The 19,898-nt window shown below is 40.7% G+C and overlaps 1 protein-coding gene across 1 annotated transcript in view; it reads left to right on the top strand.

Moving 5' to 3' along the window:
- The window catches only part of GUCY1A2 (guanylate cyclase 1 soluble subunit alpha 2), a 318,287-nt gene that overhangs the window by 107,153 nt on the left and 191,236 nt on the right, over positions 1–19,898 (top strand). The window lies entirely within an intron of this gene.

The raw sequence follows: 19,898 nt of genomic DNA, 5'->3' as shown, positions 1-19,898 counted from the left end.
TTTTGAGAATGATGATGACAACATATTTACAAATGTGCTGGACACAATTGGTGTATGTATGGATTGTGATAATAGTTGTATGAGCACCTAATAAAATGATTTAAAAAATTGTCCCTTCAAGAGCAATTCTGTTTATAATTTTAATGATAAGCCTCTATGGAGAATAAAAGCAAATGTAAATTTATATTTCACCCACATTGATATATTATAAATTTTGAATTGTTGGAATATACTTTAATGAGTTTTAAAAATTATTTATGGTCATTATGCTTTAGTGATCCTAAATTTCTGCAAGTTAATTCATTCAGTTTTGCCCTGGTTCCAGGAAAGTCTCCTCTCACACCCAACTCCCTGCCACAGAGTCTGCTCGGACTCACAGTGACTCCCGGGACAGAGTAGGATTGCCCTTGGGCTGCCTCCTGTGCTTGGGACTGCTGACTCTGGCAGCCTCGTTTACGCCCTGTGCTTTCTTCTCATTCACACCCATCTCTACAGTTCCCACTGAAAGCCGATCTCTGGGATAATCATAACCGTAGCTGATTTTAACTCCAGTCATTTCTTGACCAGGCAACTAAACGTTATTTTTGTAAGCTGCTCGTGTGACAGCATTTTTCAGAGATTATTTTATTCTGCAGGCCCCTCTGATGGACAGGCTGCCAGTTGTCACTAAGTCCTGAGGCGAAAGCCATATTCCAGGTGGGAGCAGCCAAAGAGGACTTGGTGGCACGTCATGTGGGAACCAGGATTCCATTGATATAAGGGGCCTTGTTGCCTGTTTGCTTTTGCTTTATCAACAACACGTCTTGCGTTTAGCTAGTAATGAAATTGTAGCCAAATATTATTCCCAGATCATTTTGAAGTACACAGTTTTTAATCCGGGTTCTGCCTTATTTATCACGGGTGAAGTTGATTTGACTGAGCTCATTGCTTTGGACTACGGAAGTGTTTCTGAAGACTTATTCTGCCATGACTGAGGCTGGTAATCCTTCTGGAATCTGCATCTCACCATGCCACCAGGTGTGGATGGGAGACGTAGGAAAATACAACAGGGACATGTTATCGAAATGAAAATTTTCTGGTTCTATTATTAGTGTCAACAATAGTTACCAGTATTTTTATATTATATACTTCCCATTTTCTAAATGATAAAAACCTCCTTGGTATTTGCATCTGTCCCGAGGACATTATGAACAACATCACATTGTAAGAACATGATACATCTTTTCAAAGTATATAAAAAATCATTGCTAACAATTTTTTTCTATCAGGGATTGCCTCTTTTCCTGTTATAATGATTTATACACATTTTAAAATGCTGATCACCATGACTGACAGTTAAAAGCTCTCCTATATAATTATACTAGGGATGGCTATACAGTGTTTTCAGAAAACAGCCATAAAATTACCAGTACTTGCTCAACAATAGGCTACTGCATTTTATGTGTATGAGTACATATACTTTGAAAAAATTCTATAACTATATTTCTAAGGGATTTCTAAGCTCTCTGGGGTTTCAGAAAAGATATAAGCAAAAACACACCCTGCATTCTATTATGATGTACCATGTCCACCTGCACATTAATACATTTCCAGCCAGTTTTCAGCATTCATTCAGTGTCGTTGCCCAATACAGCATTTCATGACTCCCAAGTAGAAGGGACCAACTATGATTCCATCTTTGGATTTCCTCCGTTTTCTGCCCAGACTCTTCACACAGTCTCCTTTGCTAAAACTTGATGATATGCCTTAAGTTGTGTTTTACAGAAATGTGTGTACCGTCCTTGCCTCTGTTTATATGTAGTTTGCCCTCCAGTGTCACCTTTCTAAGAGGTGAACCTTGTGACATTTCTCGGGTTGACCTCCTACACAGCCCTCAAGCAGAAGCACTGAGTAGGCAGGCATGCCCAGTAACCCATGGGTTAGAGTAGAACTGTGCGCCACAGGCTTTTCTTTTTTTTAAAAAAAATTATTTTACTAGGGGCTCATACAACTCTTATCACAATCCATACATACATCAATTGTGTAAAGCACATTTGTACATTCATTGCCCTCAACAGTCTCAAAACATTTGCTCTCCACCTAAGCCCCTGGCATCAGGTCCTCATTTTCCTCTCCCTCCCCAGGAACCCCTCCCTCATGAACCCTTGATCATCTATAAATTATTATTTTGTCATATCTTGCTCTGTCTGACATCTTCCTTCACTCACTTTTCTGTTGTCTGCATCCCAGGGAGGAGATCTCATGCAGATCCTTGTAATAGGTTCCCCCTTTCCAACCTACCCTCCCTCTACGCTCCCAGTATCGCCACTCACACCACTGGTCCTGAAGGGAACATCTGTCCTGGATTCCTTGATTCCAGTTCCCATCTGTACCAGTGTACATCCTCTGGTCCAGCCAGACTTGCAAGGTATGATTTGGATCATGACAGTGGTGGTGATGGGGGAGGAAGCATTTAGAAACTAGAAGAAAGTTGTATGTTTCATCATTGCTACGTCACACCCTGACTGTCTCATCTCCCCAAGACCCTCTGTAAGGGGATGTCCAGTGGCCTACAGATGGACTTTGGGTCTCCACTCCGCACTCACCCTCATTCACTCTGGTAAGATTTTTTCTTCTGATGATGCCTGCTGATCTCCCCCCCACCCCTTTCTTTCTTTAAAATCACCAGTCCCTCCATGGGAGAAACATAGGGTTTCCTTTTCCCTTAAAGAGTTACAATCTTGGAAACTTACAGGGCACCTCTACCGTGTCCTGCCGGGTGGCTGGAGTGGGCATCGCCTCGCTGGCAGTGGCAGTGGCAGTGGTGTTGTAGGAGAACTTTACAACACTAGACAAATGTCATCTAGGACACACAAGAGTGAGCGGGACCCTGCCTTTAGAGCTGCAGCTCCTGCCCCGGGTGGCTGGGCTACTGCGCTGTTGACATTGACTTGTTCCGCTTCCACAACTTCCCAAATTCTCACCCTTTAAGAGCGTAATCTTCTGTCGTTTTCCACTGGGACACTCGTGCTGTTGTTCTTTTTTGAGAGACGCAGGAGAAGAGGTATAAGGAAGGAGAAATGGCAAAACCAACTTTTGGGCTGCGAAATCATTTTTGACCACGAAAGAAAGATTTAACTTTTTAAAGGAAAGTCTGTTGATTTGTGGCCAGAAGACATTTGTGGAGCAATATTTGCCACTCTTAACTTATTTTAATGAGCTCTCTCACTTACTTGCATCAGCCAATGCTGACTCGTAGCGGCCCCCTGTGTGAGTTTCTGAGGCCGTAACTGTTTATGGGAGTAGAAAGCCCAGTTTTTTCTGCCACAGAGCCGCTGGCCACCGTGCAGATCGCACCCCAAAATGTCAGCAATGCGCCACCAAGGCTCCGTAAATGTGGCCCGGTTCACCAAGAAGGAATTCCATACTTCTTCGTTGCACCTTTACAAAATTAAGTTTTAAATATGAAAGGCATTTTCTGTTTTCAACATTACTATTTAAATTTCTTAAAGTTACAAAAGGAATGTCCTACAAGTTGATGTTTCTGAAGTTTTATTTATTTAATGATTTTTTTGAAGAAAGGATGGAAACTTGTAAGTTAGCAGTCCACAGAATAGGAGTCTGGCCAGCTGACAGAACAAAGAAGATGGATTGTGTGTGTGACTTTGTGAAAAATGCATTTGCCTAAGTAGCCTTGGCCGCCACTTGGCCAGAAATAAGGATCCCTCACACTTAGCAGAGGCTAGCTGTGGGAACAGAGGCTGACTTCAAGCTGATGTTTGCAAAAGCTTGGCAGCCCTGTGGTGAATAGGTGCATCGAACAAACAAACTGCAGAGAGCCCCTGTGAGGACTGAACACCAAGGACAGACTCTGACTGGCCGGCAAGGTACCTGGCATCGCTTCCTGCCCCAGAAAATGGCCAGCCATGTGTTTTGCATCAAATTTCCTGTGAGAGGTTGGTGAATGGAAGGGTGTGACAAATTAAAAGATGACAGAACAAAGGAAGTCCAGTAAAAGGCTTTTCTCTGCCAGATCTTGTATTTGTTCTTTAGACACTATACTTGCATATCCTATGGGTGAACTGATGATAGTTTTATAAATTATACCTATTTTAATGCTCAGCAACACGCAACCAAAAACCCCACAAAAACAAAAAACAAGCTGGTTGCTATTGAGTCATTTCTGAATCATGGTGACCAGTGGAGAAAAGAGCTCCAATGGGCTTTTCCTGGCTGTATCCTTTATGGAAGTAGACCATGAAACCGTTCCTTCCTGTCTATGTGGGGTGTGTTCACACTGCCAACCTTCCAGGTAGTGACTGAGTGTAAATTGTTGTGCCATCTAGGGACATTAACATTTAGAATTATTAGTGTTATTATTATTTCACTTTGCCATTAATTGATTTCATAGTACATGCTGTGGGAGAAAGATGAGGCTTTCTACCCCTGTAGATAGTTAAAGTCTTGGCAGCCCACAGGGGCAGTTCTACCCTGCCCTGTAGGATCTCTGTGAGTCAGCATCAACTCGATGGCAGGGAGTTTGGGGTTTGAGTGAGTACGAGTTGGATCTGTGGCTGTGGTGCTTCAGCTCTTGCAGAATGATGGCAGGATTTTGAGACAATAACATTTATAAGCGACCCTTTTACCAGTTCTAGAAAGAAGTTGGTGCTGGCACATGACTTCTTTCTGAGAGGTGAGGAAACAATCAGCTCTCGCCTCCACTTGGCCAGCTGTGAAGTAAATGCTCCTCCTGAGAATCATCATCGCTGACTGCTGACCATATCCACTCATTCAAGTGAGCCGACAGGATCCACAGAGGAAGGAAACTTCAGTAGATAGGGAGCTCCCCCAGTGCTCTGTGGTGCCCATCTAAGGGCAATCCCTGTGAAAGGAAAAGGAAGAAATGTGAAGAGTCTGATATATAGATGGAGCTGAGAAAATAAGATTGTGTTCTATACCTCATGACTCATGATACCAGGGAATGATATCCTAGGAAGGAATAAAGTATAATTCTCAAAGACTCAACGATGGGTTTAGTAGACGACTCAATAACCTAGTCAAGAGGTCTTTGAACTGGAATTGAAAGAGGACATGAAAAATGGAGACGGTGTGTTAGGAAAACTATACAGAATGGAAATGCCTTTGTGCAGTAGTCAGGAAGCAGCAGAAGCAAAGAGGAGTCAAGAACAGTCATTATGACTCTAAAATATACTGAGGTATGATACAGTAATTAAATTCATTCATAATCAAAACAGATAAATTGAAATGGAGAATTTAATGTAAAATCTTCCCATTGCTAAAACATACTTAGCAGCATGCAATTCAGTGGAAAATGTTTTTTAGACCTGAGAGAAACAGAAGAATAGAAAGGATGTGTATCTATATGTAAAGCATTTAAAATATGGGATCATTGTAAAGGCAGTTAAAAAAGAGAGGTAAATTAGTGACATCATGGGAATTTACCCCCAAAAGTATGGCCAGAATGATTCTTTGCTAACAGAAGTAGATGTTACCATGGTGGCTAGATATATGTGGGTACTTCCATTTTCCAGGTATTAATTGGCTGGCTCTTGGTAATTCAGCTCAAGGTAGAACCGATGACACTCATGTAAGGTTGTGCTTCCTCCTGAAAATGTCATGCAAGTATATGTGGAAATTGATGGATCATTTCTCAGGACATATCTTTTTCTCTCACAAGGATGGTTGGTTATAAAAATGGAAATATTAGGAATCTAGAGAGAAAATGATTCATGATAGCCTAGAAATGGAGCCCAGAGTGAAGTTAGCTAAACATCCTAAACTTTTGAACTTAAGTAGAAAAGTTCTAGAGGTGATGAAAGGTTAATTTCATGGCAAGATTCTAAAAGCTTACCTCAAATGAATACAGTTCTCTTTTCCCCTCTCTAGTGCCCATGGATGTGTACAGACACATGGACTCCACTCACCCACCCACGCAGAGTATTTAGGATTCGTCTAGGTGGGGGAAACACTAAGTAGGCTGTAAAAAGAAAATTCATTGAAGAGGCCAATTCAGTCCCAGACCTGAGGTGGTTCACCAGTCTCTACCTGACAAGGCAGCTTGATCTCGTTCATGAACTTGAGTTTGGTTACGTATTTTCACCCAGGCTTCAGGACCTGCTTTCCTTTCATTTGTCAACCTTTGTCTACCACGCGGGTTTGCACATGCTGTTCCTGTGTCTTACACATCTTTTTGGACTGTCGTAAAGGCCTTTGAGAAGAGAGATGAATTAAGTCTTGACTTCACGGGAGCCCCTGGGATTCATTCTTATTCTACCATTCTTCACAGACACTTGAATCCTCAGAGCAGCTCTCCTTGACCTCTTCACCGATACGAACCCCTGTCCTTCCTCTCTGTTGCCGTGTTCTTTCTAGATTGCATCGATAGCAGTTTGTGATGATATGTTACTGCATTTGTTTAGCTTTTTATTATTCTGTCCAAAAAATAGATTTGGAGAGCCAGGAGGAGAGAGACAATGTATGTCTCTTTTATGTATCAGTTTGCAAGCAGTGTTTTTCTACACTTTGGGACGGAGGAGTTGAATTAAGAGGTTGAATTAAGATTGATGTAGTATAGTGTGCCAGAGAGGATTCAATAGATTGTTTAAAATACTCTTCGTTTTGAAGTTTCACATACCACCAGATGATGAATCATGGTTTATTGGCTTTCTCATATTGATAATTTGAAGTGCTCCTGCCTTGTACACTTGGAATTGGCAGGTGGCCCGGCGTGTATTGAGCGGTGAGGAGCGGCAGTGGGAGGGTCCTTGTTTGCATTGCCACTAGAGAACAGTGCACCCCACCACATCATTTCTCTTGTCGCTGGTTTCCAGGGGGATGTGTTTTGAGGTTTTTCCTGAATAATTTATGTGTGGATTGCAAGTTGCTTTTTTTTCTTTCCAAATTTGAATTAAATATATGTTTTTGAACTAGAACGACATTTTATATGTGTTTTTGGTCTGACTTGTGGCCACAGCAAAGAACAAACAAAACAACTTGATGATTTGTTGTCTCTTTAAAGTATCCAGGATTATTTCTTTTATTGAAGACTGGGTATTAAAAAAGTTAGGGTCTGGCGTAAGTTGGTTCTAAATTCAAGGGAAGGCACACTGTGCGGTGACCAGTTGCCCCATCCTGTAAGGGACTCTAAAATATCACTGGCAGGCAATCAGTGGAGGATGTTGTGTTTACCAGATTTCTTTTCAAGAAGATTACAGGTGTTGGGGCAACACTGTACTGAATGTGCTCTGTCACAGCAGATGGCCCTACCATGTGCTAGGAGAACCGCAGGCGTGTTTCCTGAGCAAGGTGTACACACAGGAGCACAGAGGCTCTGCATTGAGTCCCCACCTTCCTTTGGCGCTCCCTGCATTGTTCAGTGGTTTGCCCAGGGAATCTTTCAGTATGACAAGGTGAGGCTTGACTTTTCCCTGCAGTTCTTTCCATTGAAAATATGCTGAGCAAGTTCTTCCTCTTTGGCTTTCTGACTGTAGGCCTTTACACCGTCAACATTATAGTCCAGGAGAAAACCCCACGGAGCAGCTCACATGCACCGGTTAGCCCATAATGCAGGACAAAGGGTAAGCAGTCCCCCCATATTGTTCCAGCGCCTGAATCCAGATGTTTCCAGAGGGGTAATTCATCCCCTGGGGTAGTTGTGAGGGTGACTCGGAGAAACCGAACCACAACAAATACACCGGCAGACATTCACGCGTGAGGACGCCTGGGCACATCGGAACAAGACTGGGGATTGTATCTATCAAATGCCAGTTTGTGATATTGTTCTATAGTTTCATAAGATGTCACCCTCGAAGGGAATCCGGGTAATGTTTATGAAACCATTCTTTTCTTAGGGCTGCATATTAATCTACAAGTATTTCAAACAATGTTTTCTTAAAAACAACAGTGCCCATGGTAGTTAATTTTAGTACTTTTCATACACCAACCTCCTCTGTCTGATTGTTGAAATAAGCTTCTCTGTGCTTGTCATTTGGATCCACCTTCCTTATGCCCACCATCCTATCCCTGGTTGTAGTTCTGTGTCTGAAATGTAGCAGGGACCGGTTGCACCGCCTCCCTCCAATTTTCTTTTACCCCAATCAGTTTTGCTGTCGAACGCGATGACAAGCGTTAACCCTTCACCTTCTGGCCTTACGAGTGGACATTTGATCACAGATCTGTCCCTGGCCTGTCTTTACGATAGCTGTTTCCCAGGCTTGCCTTTTAAACTTTTTGCATGTGTTTCCTTTAGCTCTAGTGTAAGTGGTCCCAGAGCTTCTGGACTGAAGGTCACTGTTGGCACTTGTTTTGAAGCATCAAGAGTTGACTGCGCCTACCTATCCATATGCACCACACGAAGGAAAGGCCCTCTTGTCAAGGGGCTCTTTTGTTTAATAAAAAAAGAATCTGGTTTTATTGATTTTAAAACTATTGTAACAAGTAGGAGAATGGAGTTAACATTCCTCACATCCTCAGCATCTGGCACTTCAGAGTCATCACTATGCCAAACCGGTTCTTTTTAGTTTTCAATCACCTACTGATTCTTTCTGTCATATAACTAGTTCCCACTTTCAGACCCCCTAGCACTTTCTTATTTTTCAGTAAGGCCAGATTTTTGTAGAATCGCATTGCTTTCCGTTTCACGTTCACATCCATGTTATTGTGCTATAAATCTTACATCTCCCGAGGGAGCCTTTTTTTTACGATGCCGCTCTTTGAGTTGATTTAGTTCTTTGTGAATTGCTATTATTCCATGTAAATTTGAGAATGACGTTGGTGAGTGCTTCCAGATAGCCAAACTCTCACTCCCATCTAGTTGACCCTGGCCCCTAGCAGCCCTGATGGACGGGGTAGGACGGCCCCTGTAAGTTTTCGAATAACTCTTGGTCCCTGACTGCTGATCTTGAAGTCAGCAACCCAGCATGTATCCACTACGCCACCGATTCTCCTTAAAAATGTCTGGCCAGGACAAAAAGAATCCACCTAGCATTTTTGGTTAGGATTACTTTGAGTTTATAGATTGTTTTAAGAAAAATGGAGCACATTTTGTATTGCTACAAACCCCAAACCAAACTCACTGCCATCAAGTGGATACCAACTCATGGCGACCCTCCTGTGAGTTTCTGAGCCTGGCGTTGTGTTCCGGAGTCGAAAGCCCTATCTCTCTCCTAACGAGCAGCTGATGGGGTCCAGCCAGGACTGGATCACACTCAACTTGTAACCACTACCGTATGCTTACCAAAAAAGAAAGGTCTACATGATAGTTTTAAGGTTCTTCCACCCCGCCCCCTTTCTTGAGATTTTAATACAAGAGTCTTAGTATCATCCTGAGCCCCGGTTGAATAGTGGGTAAAGCTCCCAGCTGCTCTCTGGGGCGGGATGCGGCACCTGTGTCTGTCGTATGTCCAGCCTGGCAGCCTCGCGGGGCGGTGCTACCTTGCCTCCTACAGTCACATGAGTTTGAATTGACTCAGTGGCAGTGGATTAGTGTCACGTGATTATTGCCTCTTTGAGGATGCATTTAAAATACAAATACAACTTTTTTTTTAAACCATGTTGGCTGTATATCGGCCAACACTTAGGCTTCCATTTAAATACTTATAAATGTTTCTTTATCACTGTATTTTTAAGTGTGGGGTTTTCATTTATAGCAATCGTTCAAAAGGATTTGAAACTCTATTTACACCTTCTCAAAGTTGTGAGGATAAATGCATTTGCCTAAAATAAAATATATTTATGTCGTATCCATGTTTTATTTAGCTAGGATGTTTGTATCCAGTCATAACTTTTTGGGGTATTTTCTCTCTCTTCCCAGTGATGTGTTTGGTCCCTGTCCTCTGAGTCTGACATCAGAATGATTGCCATATTAATAAATCCTCTGGCGGAGAGACGTATGAGTCAGCTTTCCATTCGAAATTATTTTATAGCAGCCTATTTTTGATCCAGGGTGTTTAAGCCTTAAATAAAGAAACTGAGCCATTGGTTGTAACCTCTCATGTTTCCTCACTCTTAATGAACTGCATGGAATTGCAGCTACTTTTTCTTAGCCACCTCTGTGCCTTATATCAAGGTTAGACTTTATGTATCATTTCCTGTCTTCTCTGAGGCACAGGATATGAAATTATTTTCCTGTGCAATTCAGTTAGGTCCACTGAAATGTAAAATTCCATTGCTTATGCACTTTAATAGGTTCATTTTAAACAATACATTTAGGATTAATTTCAGGAGTCAAAACACCTTAAAATAAGAAAATAGTGCTTCCATTGTTTACTCTCTTTATATCAGCTGCCACCGTATCCCCCTTTCTCCTATGAATATATGTAATAGCAACCTGATGTCTCCTTCTACTTATTTTTGAGCCTCAATATGAGATTGACTGTATTCATCTTGTCACAATTTTGGAATAAAATAAAAACACGAGCCTGCTTGTAAACGTGGGGAAGAAAATTTGTTTTTAACTTTCTTTAATATTTACCTACATACATGAAGCATATTAGAGCCAACGGTTGAGTATTTACGCTACATTTTACGAGAGCTAAGTTGAAGGAAGCCCTTCCAATCAAATCTAGTTGACATCAATATTTAAAACCTGCTGAAATGGGGCTTGACGTGCTCCTCAAAGAGCTGTTTTGGCAAACTTTCTTGAAGGACTTTATGAGAACTTCCGAGCCCCCAAGATATTTTAGTTCCATCGCAAAGCAGGTGATTACATATTCTGAACGTTTAAGGAACACAATGGAGTATTGAGCTACTATCTGAGGGACTTTTGTCGCTCCCATGGTCTTGGTTGAGATGGAAAGCAGTGAGAATGTTCTGTGGTATGCACATACGGAGGATTGCCTTTTGTCTATTTGAATTCAGGCAGTTGCACCTTTGCTTCCACGTTGTGGGGTAAAGGCTTCTGCCTTGCTCTGAAGTCGGTTCGGGCTTGTGTGTAACACTACATAAAACAGGAGAAGGTGATGTGCAGTTTGGGAGGGGACCAATGGTAAGGAAGAAAAACTAATCCAATGAATGGAACAGTGATCCGGCATTTATACTTTCTGCAGCTTAGAAAACAAATCACAAAAGACTTCTTGTCCTAGTGGTTCTGTCTTTGTGGTTCTGTCCTTGTGGTTCTGTCTTTGTGACGGGTGTTAAATACATACATTTGGTTGCTCAGAAGGAACCTCAGGGTAAGCAATGGTAGTTATTAGATATTTGATAATCTTCTATTTATTGAATTAGGCTATACATCTGATTCCTTCAATTTCATTATTTAGCCTGTTTGTGATATAATGAAAGGCTAGCTGACGGATTAGATAAGTACACCTTATTCTCTTAAAGATGGATTCCACTTTAGCTATGCCACCAAGTTCTGTGTGTGTGTGTGTGTGTGTGTGTGTGTGTGTGTGTGTGTGTGTTGGGGGTGGCGGCGGTATAAGTCCCATGCAGTATGTGAGTATTTTCACAAGAAGGCTTGCAATCAATTCTAGACAATTTTACCTAACTGCACCCACAGCCTCCCCCTTCTGTCTAATGGAAATTAGAGGACAATAACCAAATCAAGCTCACTGCCATCCATTTGATGCTGACTCTTAGTGACCCTCGAGGACAGGGTAGAAATGCCCTGTGAGTTTCTGAGACCCTCACTGTTTGTAGGAGTAGAAAGCCCCGTCTTTCTCCCTAGATGAAAAAGATACTTAGAATTTTTAATATAAAGGGGAAAACAGATTCCCCTTTGTTGATATCTCTTTATTTCAAATGAAATAAGGAAATTCTGAAAACCTGGCTTGCTTCTGCATGTTTAGTTTCAGATTTGACCTTAACTCTAGCATTATGAGGGCTTCAGTTGAACCCTGATCACCTGGAGCCATGGCTTTCTCAGTTAAAGAAGATTGATTCTGGTTAAGCTAAAATTGATTGGGAAAAATTATACCAAATAACTAATCATTTGGTGAGAAAAAACTGAAATGTACTGGACTCCAAGGGAAATTCTGTAGGGTTAATTGGTAGCTTCTCTTTTATGTTTTAGTACAATAGAATCCGCAACACAGGGTAGTTGCAGTTGAAATGTAATACAAAGAAACTCCATAGCATTTTTCCAGAGACAGTTCAGTAAAGGTCAAAGTTATATTGAATTGAGCTAGACCGGGAATGCAATTGAACTGAGAAAATTGGATGTGGCCAGGCAGAATTAGAGAACCGTAGAATGGAATTGACTTGAGCTGTGAAGAGCCTCAGAAATAGGGAATGAAAATTTTTGCTGTTTCAGGGGACCTAATTATTGCTAAGTAATATTTACTTAGCACTCTTCTTTGCTTGAGACTTTGGTAGCATCTATTTAATATTCTCCAGATTCATTTGTTAATCTTTTGAAATTTATGCTCCAAGGAATGAAATCTGAGTGTGAGGACAGAATAAGTGAGTGGGTATATATTTGAAGTTGGATTAGAGTTCTTAAATCTGGTAAGCTTTCTCAGGACATTGTTGCATAGCCACAGACATGTAGGCACTATCATCATCTTCATCATCATCCAAAAACAGTGTTACTGGTCTACCAAAGCCATTTGAGGTCATTGCCTTGAGCTATGCTGACACCAGAAGCTTTAAAGATGGCTTTTGCAAGATCCATGAAAATGTTAATATGATGAAAAGGCAAGTAATATGTTAGTGTTATGAGAACAGTGTTGACCTTGTGGATTCCTTGACATGATCTCAGCCACTCCCACAGATCTGAGGGATGCATTCTTAAACATTGAAGGGCTGTTATAATGTGTCCAAGAAGGCGTGGCATAACCTTCTGCTTGATCTTGAAAATGCAGCTCTGTTGATGAGAAAACCCCTACGTTCCGTTTCATGCCACTGGGGACATTTATTTTAATGCTAAAATTTCCAGTTTTTCTACTTCAAAAGAATGCCAATAGATTTTTGAATCATATTATGTATATATATTTTATATATTTAAAAAAACTAGGAGAAACAAAAACAAAAATGATTGGCAATGAAAGCAGGTTTCTTTTTTTTTAATGTACCAGACATTTATATAAATGTATAGACATTTATATACTAAGGGAAAAATAAAAGGAAGTGTATGTTTTCAAAAATTTACTCAGAAAAGGAAGCTTTTTCTTAGAAACATCAAGGATATTTGGACAAACTACAGATATTGTGTGCTTAAGTGTAAATATTTAAAATTTCTTTAGTTAATTAAGTATGTTGATTCATTATGCTTCTTAAAAATAATTCACGCCATTTAGTCAATTCCCAGTATCAGTGACCCTAAAGAGTCACGTAGAACTGCTCCTGTGGATTTCCGAAGCTGTAAATATTTATGGGAGTGGAAAGCCTCATCTGTAACAAGAGAAATGCCTATTGGTTTCGAACTTCTGACTTTGTAGCTAGTAGCCCGCCTAGGATTTATTTTTGTGAAAACACTCCAATAGTTACTGGACAACGTACAAATATAAGCACAACAGGGGTTCTTATTGAGAGACCTGTGGTTGTGTTTCAGGGGGTCCCTGGACCCCTAAGGAAACTATGTGGCTTGGTGGGTTATATATTGGGCTATGAATCACGACATCAGCACTTACAACTTGCTATGCCTGAGAAGGCTGACAAACAGTCTTGGAGACTCACGGGCATTTACACTGTGTTCTGTGTAGGGGGGCTTAGAGTTGGAATTGACTTGATAGGAGTGTGCTTGGTTTTTAGAGCTGAAAACCTCTGCCTTATTAATATGTAAAATGTGGTAAGCAATGACTTTTTTTTACTGGGGTAAAAGAATTTCGTAGACATAGTTTGCCCCAATTTTTCTGTGTAAGGAAATAATACAAACTACAGGTACTATATTTCAGTTCTGCAAAAGGAAAATATGATTTTTAGCATAGGATAAAATAAATGGCTGGCTGCTTAAGTTTTCTCCCTGCAGCTGATGTTTTGGCATAATGCAGACAAAGCCTAGTCCTTAATCACGTCTGAATTAATTTACAATACACGAAATCCGCCCACTCTTGTTCTATTTATCTCTCCATGGAAACAGCATGCTTTGGGTTGCTGCTGAATTTTCCACATGCAGGACATTTCAACTTTTATATTTAACAATATATTCTTCTAGATTATACTGTTTCGTTTAGACTCTTTCTGGAAATGCAATGAATTATAATATCCTCTTTAAAATTCACTCTGAACGCATTGGCTTTTCATTGAATAGATTTATTTCTTTGGTGTCACCCATTCTGATGAGTTTTGTTTGTATTTTAGATGATATTTCAGACTCTTTTTAACGAAAAAAGATATTACCATTGATAAGGACTTATTACTTCCTAAAAATAATTTGTGTTCATATATCCCGCTATACATTTATAAAGTCTCCTAACAATCAACTCACTTTCACTTCAGGATAGGTGACACTCTAATTTGGCTCAGAGTGTAGGAGTATTATATAAAAGTAGTAAGGAAAAAATAAGTGAATCCATTTTATCTATTATTTATTTCCCCAAACATTGAAGAAGAGTTTTTTCAAACATTTTCCCACACACCATATACTTCTGGATTTTTCCCCAGCTGGATTTTGCACGTTTTTAGTTCAGCCAAATGCTGTTAAGTTTTTCATTGTGCTTTCACATAAACAAATGGTGACGGCCAGTGTCAGAGCTCTTCTGTATTGTTCAAACCTTGTGTTGCAGCGGTGTTGCTGATGCTCTGGGGCTACAGACAATTCATGGCTGTGGTTTCAGGATGAGTTGCAGGATTTGGGAGTTCCTGGCTAGTCCAAATATGTAACAAGCTCAGTTGCTGGCTTAGAAGTTGGAAATTAGCCTCTGCCCAGGGGTACCCAGAAGAACGATATGCTATCTGTTCTGAAAATCCAGCTAGTGAAAACCGTGTGTGTCACAGCCCTGTTCCCGTGAAAATGAGGTTGTCAGGAGTCAGGGTTGCCATTGGTCACAGTTGACTTCTGGCCACTGATTGCTTGGGTTATACTTGAGATGCTGAATAGATGGTGGATCCCTTTAAAGTGCCCCTTACATTTCCACGCGCACACCCCCCCCCCCCTGATATTTTCTGGAAAGGATCAGTTAATAAGAATTGTTTTTGTAGGGAACATTTTTTAATGTAAATATAGCGTGACAAAGAAATTTCGACCCTTCTTTCTCTATCTCTATCCAAGTTATAGGGTAGTGAGTATATGTTGGGCTGTCGACCTTAAGGACAATAGTTCGAGACCAGCCCCTCTGCAGGAGAAAGGTGAAACTTTTTCTACTCCAGTAAATGGTCTCAGAAAGCCATCGAAGCAGTCCTTCCCTTGCCTATAGGTTCACTGTGATTCTGAATTGCTTCGGTGGCAGTGAGTTCAGTCCAAATGGCGGACTAGTGATTTAAGCACAATTCTTTAATTTTCTTTTTTAATCAGTTTATTAGGGGCTCATACAACTCTTATCACAATCCATACATACATCAGTTGTGGAAAGCACATTTGTACATCCATTGCCCTCATCATTCTCAAAGCATTTGCTCTCCACTTAAGCCCCTGGCATCAGGTCCTCATTTTTCCTCTCCCTCCACGTTCCCCCCTCCCTCAGGAGCCCTTGATAATTTATAAATTAAAAATTATTATTTTGTTATCTCTAGCCCTGTCTGACTTCTCCCTTCACCCACTTTTCTGTTGTCCATCCCCCAGGGAGGCGGTCACATGTAGATCCTTGTATTTCTAGGACACATTCGTTCTCAGCATTGAAAGGAAATTCAAGAGTCATTTTTGGTAATAAAAAAGATGACCCGACATAATGTATACTGAATATGTTTATTTTAAAATTTACTAGTTTTCTCCACATTTGGTAATTTTTATCCTAACACGACCACCAAATTTCAATATAGACTTGCTATTAGTTTTTGCACTTTTTTTTTTCACTGGAAGAAGGCAAACAAGGTTTCTCTTTATTGAACACTATTTATTGGATGAGGGAAATAAAGGAACTATTTGAACATAAGTTACTAAGAGAGGAGAAAAGAACATAATTCATTATAAAAATAATATTCACTGAAGAGGTATCTAGGCTAACTAAACTTGGAGATGTCTGTGGCCAAGTCACTTCAATTAGATAAGGAGATACCTTATTTCAGACATAGGCCTAAGTATATGTGTTTGAATTTTGAGAAAGGTATCCAAGCAATCTGATATTTAAGACAATGCATGAAATGGTGCTCAGTAGCTGGATTTTATATGGAAAAGGACCTGAGCACCTGCCTTCCATTAAACAAAATTAATCCAAAATCGATCATACACTGTAATGTAAAGCTAGAAGTACAGTTGATAGAAGAAGGCATAGAATATCTTCCTCGTCATAAAGAAAGATAAAGAATTACCAAAGCACTCACGATATTTAACATTGGATTTCATCAACACGAAGTACTTTGCAGCAGTAGATTCCGTCCAGAAAGGGGCATGCGCAGACTCGGAGTAAATGCCGGGAGCGTGTATGTCTGGCATCCAACCTGCGGTGAGAACATGTCAAGAATGTCGTTAAATGTCTGATCAGGCATTTTGGTAAAGTGTACATGAAGCTATATTTAACAACACTCTCTGCAGGACAATTGCCACTGCATTGAACGAGGCTTGGTGCCACGGCGGATTGCCGCGAGTGGGCCAAGGTCAACAGATTCAAACCACCAGCCTCTGAGGGAGAAAAGCGGCTTCTACTCCCGTAAGAGTTACTATGTTAGCAACTCACACCCGCACTTCTGTCCCGTCCTGTAAGGTTTCTGTGAGTGGGAATCAACTTGATAACAGTGTGCTCTCTTTCGGTAATTAGCAATATTGACAATATTGGATTTTGTCAAGAGGCAATCGGAACGCTCAAACATTGCTCATAGGACTTTAGCTAGAACAGGTACTTGGAAAAACTGGCATTTCGGCAGTTGCTACTAATGTTAAGCACAGTTTCATCTTGAGAATAACAATTTCATTAATTAATTCCATAGAGGCCTTCTAGGGCGGAAGAGAATTGCCCCTTAGGATTTCCCAGACTGTAAATCTTTACAGGAGCAGCAGCCTTTCCTTTTTCCTGCAGAGCAACCGGTGGGTTCGATCAGTTAACCTTGCAGTTAGCTTCCTAAAACTTCATCCACCCTACCGCCAGGACACCCTGTTGGGTAAGGAAAATAAGCACAAATGTTCACAAAAATACTTGTATAGGAATGTTCATAGCAGCTTTATTAATAATTATCTAAGGTTTGATACAGGAGCTCCAGTGGTGTAGTGGTTAAAGATTGGCCTGCCAAGGACATGGTCTGCAGTTTGAAACCACCAGGTGCTCCCTGGGAAAAGGATGGGGCTTTCTAACTCCTGTAAAGAGTTAAAGTCTTAGAAATTCACAGGGGCCGTTTTGCCCTGTGCTATAGGGTCTCTGAGTTGGCATCAACTCCATGGTTGATGAGTTTGAAACCCGGATAGAGCCCAAATATTTTATATTGGAATGTCATAAAATTCTATAAAAATATTTTGTCTATTATTTCTAAATGATGCAATCTTAAGTTCTTTTTGTAGGCTCCATGAGCCATTTTGGCCATAATTCTGAAGGTTTTAAAGCTGTGTTGTATGGATGATTTATACAGAACTAGGCCTGTGGTGCATCCAGAATTAGAACCTCACCTTCATCGAAATGTTTCTATCGATTGTGCCTGAGCTGATGATGAGTTGACAGCTACTGACCACAACAAAGTGGGGCTATGAATTTGGTAGCTACCTGTGAGGTGTGCTGTGGGGGACTCAACTAGATACAACTTTGTGTGGAAAATGAACGGATGCCATAACTTCCAGGTGGTACTATGCAGTCGCCAGCCAGGAAGAGGGCCTGAAGTGTGGGAGATTACAATCATGAACCATGCTTTACAAGAGGAAGTCAGCATTTTGATCTAAGTCACAGAGAGGCAATGTAAGGGGCATACACTGAGTCTTCTAGAGAAGTCCACCTTCAGATGGAAGGCGTCGAGATTTGGCCAAGGAGCCAGGATGACTTTTCTGGCATATCGGCCGAGAAAGGGAGATTTCTATTTGTGGCATTGTTATTAGTTACGGAGAAAGAGGTATCATAAAGAAGTCGTTCCTGGATTTAGCTTGGCAGAGGATGCTGGTTATGTGAATGGTGAAAATGAATAAAAAACTAGAGATACATTAAGTGGAAAGTTGGTTTTAAGGAAGATAAGTTTATCGGGTGTAGAGATGCAGTTCATGGATTTTTGTCTTAAAGATAGAAGCAAAATGCCTGATGAAGGGATAACAGAGAACAGGTAACAATATAACAGTGTTTAAATTAAATGATTAAATTAGAATGGCAGATCTCCAGGGACCCATGGATTTGATGGATTCCATGATGAAATACACTCCATAATAGAAACAGTATTGGCATATAATTGGAGACTCTTTTATCTTAGCAACCTGAGTGTCTTGAGCGAGTACAAATTTTTTTATTTAAATAGGATGTGCTCTTAGAAATTGTTGCAAAGTTAGCACTTCTTGATAACTATTTTTTCTGTTGTAAATTTAAACCTTTTTGAGATTGTCCCGAAAGACTAAACTACATTATGCCAACATAGAGCTTGCTTTGTCACATTAAAGAAGTTCTGTGTGCAATCCAGGTTTCTGTTTCCTTTTGACCCTTTTAAGCACTTAGGTATAACTGCAGGGAAAAGATACATTGACCTGGTACTGTAAAATGCCTGGGACTTTATTGGGCAGCAGAAGGTGAAACAGCTAACACATTCAATTGTTTTGCAGACATCTTCAGAGAATTCACAACAAACAACAACAATCACTTTTGCACCCGGGTGAAATATAATCACTTGAGTTTAATCTTTGTTCTATAAACTTCCGTTGTGAAAGTCCAAGAATAAATGTGTCAGTGTCGGATTTTTCCCTCACCGAGGAGGGAAATGAGCTGTGGGACAGTAGAAATACATTTGGGAATGTCCCAGCTTTCAGGGCCTGAGGGTTGCCGTATGGCTTGAGTTTAGGCAGATTTGTGACTCAGAAGCCAAGATTTTACTTCGCTTGGGAAAGTAGAGACTAGTCCATAACCAAGTCATTTATATTTTGCTTTGTCCTCCGTATGCATCTTTCTCTATGCATTTTCTAAGCTTTTTAGAACACATAAGAGCTCATCAGGCAGAAAATAACAGATTCTAAAAATACTATGTCTAATCTTCTGGGAAATGTATAATGTAATTATCACCGAGAAGCAGGGGTTAAAATACACTTTATCCTTGAGAATCTTGTTCAATGACTTTAAATTAGCAATGACAGTGACTAGGCAAACCTGGTGTATGATGATAAGAAGCTATTGCACGGGGTCTGATTTTCTTGTCACATATGGGGAATCTGTGAAGGAGAGAGGTGGTGTCGTCTACTTTCTTTTGATCCGATGGATCCTTTTGGAGGGCTTGCCTATTTTGGGAAAAATTAAGATGAAAAAAAAATCAAACAAACCAGTTACTGTCGAGTCGATGTCTACTCAGCAGCCCCGTGTGTTGTAGTGTAGAACCGCGCCCCCCAAAGATGGAAATAGAAGGCCCCATGCAAAATCAGTTTGCCTGGTCGTTTTTCCTGGGTGCCTCTGGGTGTGTTCATACCGCCAGCCTTTTGGTTAGTAGAATACCTAATTTTGCCACCAGGACTTTTTTTAAAGGACTGGGTTGTTTTAGAAGACAGCTTTTAAAGTGGTGCCTTTGGAGAAAGTTTTCACCTGGTGCTTTAAATGGCCATGTTGCGCTATCTGTAGCCTTTCCTGTCCCCAATAAGCCTTAAAAGAACGGGCTGTTCTAAAGCAGAGAATGGGCCAGAGCAGGAGGATGCATCAAGATGCCTACTTGCAAAAGAAATCAATTGCTGTCCCAGTGAAAGTAGCATTCCCCACTCTCCACAT

This window comes from Tenrec ecaudatus, chromosome 4 (assembly GCF_050624435.1).
Source record: "Tenrec ecaudatus isolate mTenEca1 chromosome 4, mTenEca1.hap1, whole genome shotgun sequence".
Classification (NCBI taxonomy): Eukaryota; Metazoa; Chordata; class Mammalia; order Afrosoricida; family Tenrecidae; genus Tenrec; species Tenrec ecaudatus.
Note: the sequence above shows the minus strand (reverse complement) of the source record. Positions and strands in the feature narration are given on the sequence as shown.